Source organism: Elephantulus edwardii, unplaced genomic scaffold (assembly GCF_000299155.1).
Source record: "Elephantulus edwardii isolate Elephantulus edwardi_28Jun2011 unplaced genomic scaffold, EleEdw1.0 scaffold00014, whole genome shotgun sequence".
Classification (NCBI taxonomy): Eukaryota; Metazoa; Chordata; class Mammalia; order Macroscelidea; family Macroscelididae; genus Elephantulus; species Elephantulus edwardii.
This window is the reverse complement of record NW_006399764.1, coordinates 9,942,355-9,949,654: the sequence shown is the minus strand read 5'-3', so window position 1 is coordinate 9,949,654 and position 7,300 is coordinate 9,942,355.

Genomic DNA, 7,300 nt, shown 5'->3' with positions numbered 1-7,300 from the left:
TCACTGAATCAATCCATCTTATCAATGGTCTTCCTCTCTTTCAATCACAGAGAAGTTAAAATAAAAGAAGGAAATGAAGAGTTAAGAGCTTGACAGAGGATTTCAAAGGACAATTTGAGAAGATAATGCAAAAGAATTATGATGAAATGTACAAAGCTCCAGAGTTAGAACATAAAAAAGGAAGAACTTGCTCTACGTTTTTCAAGCTTAAGTCACTGAAAAAAAAAATATAAAATTCCAGCCTTGAGTTGCAATACTGAAGGATTATATAGGCAAAACAAATCTGTCTTGGAATAAGTGCAGCCAAAGTGCTCCACAGAAGTGAACAAAGTAAGATTTTGTGTGACATAATTTTGGGATTTTCTGCACTGAGGAGGACCAGCTCCTCTTTGGAGAATTGGGAGGTCAGTGAAACAGAGGAAGACTCTCAATGAGAAGGATTGACACAGTTACAGGGGAGAATGTGAGGAGGCTGCAGAACTGGATAGGGTTTCATTCAGTCTCTTGTACATAGGCAATCAGAGTGAACTTGACACCTAACAACAATAACAACACATTCTCCATAAGGGTTCCTTTTCTATATCCATATTGAAATAAGCTAATATTTAAGTATAAGGCAGTGCAGGGTAGTCTTTGCAGATTAACATTGAAGAGTCTGTAAAAATCTTCTATGTAATAGATTAATGCACAGCCCTTCAACTAGAATTGCAGCACAGATTTAGAGATGGGTATTTAAAATATTCATTTTAAGGTGTGAGCAGATTGGATTTGGCCTCACCTTTAAAAAAAGGCTTTTGGGTCCTTGGGCCTTCGGCCTTCAGGCCTGGTTTTTGTAGATCTCCCAAATAAAATAGGTTTGAAAGCAGGAGTGGCATCCACTTCCAAAAAAGCTTGTTTCTGGAAACGCTATGAACTTGGAGAAAAGATGAAAGTTTTGCCTTCAAGATCTTCGTTCATAGGGTCACTATGGGTCCTCTACAACAGTATGGCACTTAACAACAACAACATCATCCTAGTACCAGTACTTTTCGTGAAGCAAACAAAACAAAAATAACACAAAATTAAACAAACCTTCCAAAAGAGGTAATTTCTAAAATCACTTATCACAAATATCTTAATGTGTATATGAAAAACAAACCTTCCTCCTTTTTTAGAAGAATCTTGAATACCTAGGGGACAGGGGAGATTATTGTCAGAATTCAACCAATCCCTTCTGGGTGTTACTGCTTTCACACCTATGGATTGCCTCAGTGAATGCAAGCCATATCTGTTTACCTTGCATTTAAGGGTCAAAAGGAGTTAAATACTTTTTTTTTTGGAATATAATCTTTTGGATTACTATTGAGTACTCTGAACCAGAATCACCTTGGTGCCAATTCTTATTTTCTGATAAATTTTAAAAAGGAAAAAAGAAAATATTTATTTGGGGGCTTTTACTTTGTTGCTAAGTAATGTCTTGAAAGTTAATTTTTTAATTGACTATTATGAGGATTTTGATTCTGTTAATTATCATCATGGGCAAAGTCAGCCCTGCTTTCTTAATTACAACTAATCAGAACATTATTGGTATAAAAAGGAGCATAGTTTTGGAACTCATTGTATGCTCTATGGAGCAAAGCTTGGATGTTCTGTTTAACCAGAAACCTAAATCATTGCACGAGCAGTCTCAAGGGCAGCATGAAGGCAACACGAGAAAGGCTGACTCTGACATCTATGAGCTCCACAAGGGAGAGCTGCCCCCATCAACAACATCCGCAACACAAAACCAGTTCTCAAGATTTCAGACAATGCCCCCACCCTCCCACACTTCTTTCTACAAATTTCTACATCAATCCTACTGCCCTTCTGGGTCTGAAATCTGCTGCAATAGCTCCACAGACTCCACAGATACATATTCACAATTATGGGGTTTAATATGGAAGTTAACAGGCTAGAATTCAGGTTAGTAAAAGGATATAATCCCTCAGTCCAGACAGCTTCTCAAGCCTGGTCACAAGCCTTTTGAGTTTCAGCCTCGTGGTTTAGGTCAGTATTACAATGCTCCCTAAGTCCTGACAGTTTTGCTGTCTTCCCTTCATTCTCCAGCAAACCTGAGTGAAAGCCCCTTGGCTCTAAACTTGTGAGGCAGGAGGCCCTGAGGTTATTTCAGTCTCCTATCAGTTACTGGTTCTCTGTGGCGGCAGCTGCTGCTGCTGGTGTAGGCCCAATCTAGCGGGCACAGGAATCTCTGGTCCTGAAGGACAGACACTACTCCCTCTCTCTTATTTTTGTTGATAATTCCAAATTCTACTGCTGAATCCACTCAATTTAATGAACAGACTACCTAATCCTCTGTGGATAGACTAACATGCCACCAAGTGACAGAGTAAAACTCAATGGTGAGGAAGGCCATTTTCAACAATAAACCCCCAAACTACAGCAATAAATATGGTTAGGTGAAAGCAGTTCTGGTATGCTCAGTGAACTTGAGACTGCTCTATGATTGTCTTGTAGTTCTTGAAATACTATTATTAGAGAATATTACTTACTTGGAAAAGCTGGGTTTGTGGTCGAGAAGTGTTAGGGAATGATTTACATTTATAAGAGGACTTCCCTTTATTCCTCCCATTTTTGTGAACTCAGGACACTATAGAGATAAATTTTACGTTAGTAGGTTTTGTTGGATGACAGTTGATATTTTCTGTATTATATATAGTAGCTTCTGTGTAGTTCTGTATTACCTGTATATTGTTGTCGTGGTTGTGATGTGCTGTTGAGCTGCCTGTGACCCGTAGCGACCCCTGTACAGCAGCTCTGAAGCCTGCCCTCTCCTGAGCCAATCTCCCTGATTCTGACACACTAACCCACCCATATTATATATATATATTTTATATTCTTTCATATATAATGGTATACATTAAGCATGAGGTGAAAACTAAAATTCCTCCTTATACTAAGAATTATCAAAGCAGAAAGTAAAAAAAAAACAAACCAAAAAACCTCAAAAGCCCTACTATGTGCTCTGATGGTGAACCTTGAGCCATTGGGATATCAAATACCAGAATAGCCCCCCGAAGTGGACAGTGTTTGGTGGAGCTCCTGGATATAAAACAGGTTTGGAAGCAGGAGCGGCATCCACTTCCTAAACCACATGCCCCGGAACTTGGTGAAATGACAACAGTTATGGAAGTTACAAGAGTTATGACAACAGCATTAGGTCTTTTGTTCATAGAGTTGCTATGAGTTGCACTCAACTCAATGGCAATCAACAACAACAAAAACTATGATTGAGTGAGAGAGTCTCATTGGCAAAGGAATTGCACTTCAATCTTTCTCGGAAGTCTTCATAGAAGAAAGAGTTATCAAGATGACTCTTGAATAATAAAGAAGGCAAATGAAGGCATATACATGGATAAGTCTATTTCAATCAATTTTGTATATGGACAATAAAGGTAAACATGAGATACGTCTTTAGCAGTCCATATATTCAGTGACACAGTGGTACAATGAAAAGGATTTTTGCTACATAATATACCTGCTGAAGCTTTACCACCACAAATTTAGATCAAGAGAATTGAAGATCTTTCAGGCAGAAGCAAAGGACTTGCATATAAAACAAACACCTGTTTACCAGGAAACCATTTTGATTAGCTTCCTTTTTTCATTCAAATAAACTTAGAAGTAAATATTGCTACTTTTAATAAACACCTCCCAGGTTCCTTGCTGTGACTATTTGAAAGGGCAGATAGTTTTCCTTGTCTTACAAATAAGGAAACAAGATTTGCCTACATAACAGAGGCCTAACACTAATCAAGCTTGCAGAAGAAAATGCCGAAACACTATCAATGAAATACGATACCTTAATCCCTCTAGTCAAGCTGTATAAAGTTACATTAATTCTGTGCCTACATAATACTTGTGAGCATCCATCTTGCATGAAGAGGAGTTTTTGGTAGCCTTTTATTTGGAATAATCTTGACTCTTTTGTGACATCTCTTTGTCTTCTGTAAAATGGCAATTTTCTGATTGTCTTTCTTCCCATTGTCTGGAGTTTGCCTTAGATTTTGCCAGGTGTTTTCCCTGATATCTTTGCCATTTCTGCACATTCTCCCTAGATTATTTCAATCTGCAATTTGGTTTGTTTTTCTATTATAACATTAATTATTCCATGTGTACTATTTAAAAATTACTTTCCCAGGTCTTGATTTAACATTTTGTAGCTGTTCTGTTTTCCAAGTGACTGCAGAACAAGTCAGTACTTATCTCAGCCACTCCTCAATGTAATAAGCTCTAAAGTGACTATATCCTCACCACATTTTCCTGTTACCTAAAAAAGTATTCTCTTTCTCAGTTCTTCTACTTTTGTATCTGGTACATGATATTTTTCCTCTTAGATGAGAAAATTCAAAGCTATTTTTGTTTCTTTTCTTGTCTTCACATTCTTTATCAAATCTGTTGCTAAATTATACTTTTTTTCCTCTCAATTACATCTTCACTTTAGCCATTTCTTTCCACTTTCAGCTCCACAGCTCAGGGCTTCCAAATCTATTTCAAAGTTATTTTTCAATGAGCACTTTGATGATGTCTTCCCTTATTCAATTTCTTATGCTTAAAATAACATCGTTTCTTCCCTAGGGTTTTCAAAATGCGTTCATCTTCCAAAATTTAGCTTAATATTATGAATTCTTCCTTAACAATACCCTTCTGTCTAAACCTATGTTTGTTGTAACTGAATCTTAGACACAAGATTATGTGATATCATCTTTTTTTAAGTCTTTGTTTCATGTTGGTTTCTCCCAGATAAATTGTAACCTTCATGAAGTCAAGAACTAAGCTTTTTGTTTTTGACACAGTGATGGTAACAATGGGCTCAAGTGTGTCGAAAATGGTGAGGATGGTACAGAATAGGGAAGGGTTCAGATCCATTGTTCGTAGGGTCACTATGAGTCACAGAGAGTCAATGGCACACAACAACAATCGGCACGTTTTGCATTCTGAAGTAATTTGAACATCTAACCAAGCTGTATCAATAATAATTGGTGACTAGAATGAAAAGTTTGAAACAAAGGACTGGTAATTGTAAAATACAGACTTGGTGATAGATGAGTCAGTAGATCAAATGATAGAATGTAGTACAATCCATTCACTGCAAATATTCTTGGAAAATATAAATGGAAATTATACAGATGGATCTCTCTACATAAGAAGAGATCGCAGTTAATGCGGAGTATTTTTACTTACCATTTGAGCAATGAAGGAATGGCTGAATTCTAGTTTTTATTTATATTGTTATAATATACATTTTAACCCTGTGCTAATATTTCAGCAAGATTTTTATTGTTTACTCCTCAATAAATGAAACAATTAGAAAATTTCTTATTTCTAGTCTTATGGAAATATAATCGTAACATAATCATCTCTAGCATCTTCATAGCATGATGTAATTGTTCAATATTCTCATTTCGCTTCTAAAAGAAAAGAAACACAGATTATGTTACCTATTGTTGTTGTTATGTGCCGTCGAGTTGCTTGTGACTCATAGCCACCCTATGTACGACAGCCCTAAACTCTGCTCTGTCCTGTGTCAATCGGACTGTGTCTGACATTCCCATCCCGATTACCCCAGTCACTGAATCAATCCACCTCATAGAGGGCCTTCCCCTCCTGTGCTGTCCCTCCACCCTCCCAAGCATGATGTCCTTCTCCAAAGACTGGTCTCTCTGTACAACATGTCCAAAGTATGTTAGACGGAGCCTCAGAATCCTTGCCTCCAAGGAGTCACCCGGTTTAACCCTTTCCAGGACGAATCTGTTTGTTTTCCTAGTAGTCCATGGTACCCTCAATACTCCTCTCCAGCACCACAGCTCAAAGGCATCAATTCTCCTTCTATCCTCCTTGGTCATTGTCCAACTCTCTGATGCATAACAAGTGATATCAAAGACCATGACCTGTATCAGATGCACCTTAGTCTCCAGAGAGACACCATTGCTCTTCAGTACTTTGGAGAGGTCCCTAACAGCAGACTTTCAACATGCCTTTTAATTTTCTGGCTACTGGTGCCAAGAGTGTGGAGCCAAGCAAACTAAAGCTGTGTACAATCTCAATCTCTTCACCATCCATCCTGATGCTGCCAATTAGTCCAGTGGTGAGAATCTTTGTCTTCTTGGCATTGAGCTTCAATCCATATTGAAGGCTGCAGTCCTTGACCTTCTGCAGCAAGCGCTTCAGTTCCTCCTCAGTTTCAGCAAGCAGGGTTGTGTCATCTGCATAATGCAGATTGTTGATAGATCTTCCACCAATCTTGACCCCATATTTCTCCATAGAGCCCAGCCTCCCTGTTCTGAATATAGGTTGAAAAGTTTGGAGCTAGGACACATCCCTGGCATACGCCCTTTCCAATTTTGAACCATGCAGTGTTCCCTTGCTCTGTTATGTTACCCATTAAGCAAATTATTTTACCTCTCCAGGTTATAGCCTGTAAATTATTCAGAAATGGGAAAAAAAATATAAAGACAAAGTTTGAAGAGCTTTTCTATCACCTCTTCTGAAAATTTTAGATTAGGCTTACATGTGTGTGATGGATTGAATTGTGTGTCCAAAGGACACACTGAGACCCTACCTGTAAACTGGAAATTAGTATCTTTGGGAAAAGCAGGGCTTTCTGTGCAAATATCATCAATTAAATTCAAGAAGACATACCTGAGTAATGTCAAATCTCAAAAGTCTTTGTTATCAAGTCTATTTCCTTTCAAGTAAGTATATAATTACCAAAACACCCCCAAAACCTCTCCTAAAACAAAGTCCCCCAAAATGGTGTACGAAAAACGTAAATGAACACTGCTATTGTTATAGCTTTGGACAGATTTTTCATAGGATCTTTCAGGATGACAAGGGGTCTAGAATCAGATACAGCAAACAAACACAATTCATTGCCTTTGAGTAGGAATTGACTCACGTCTGACCCCCCACAGGTTTCCTGAGGCTGTAAATTACACAGGAGGAGATTCCTCTTCTTCCTCTTTAGGAGTCACTGATGTGTTTGAACCACCATCATTCCTCCCTCACCCGAATTTTTCATCTTTTTTATTTTAAAAAATTTTAGTTTGGTTTACATACAATTAGTCACATATATTGTGTTCCACTCATGTACATGAATGATTCATTATTGTATAAAACAATACATTCATTGATACACATTGTTGTTGTTGTTGTTATGTGCCATCGAGTCATTTGTGACTCATAGCAATCCTATGTACAAGAGCCCTAAACACCGTTCTGTCCTGTGCCAACCTCACTGTTTCAAACACACTCATTCCCACCT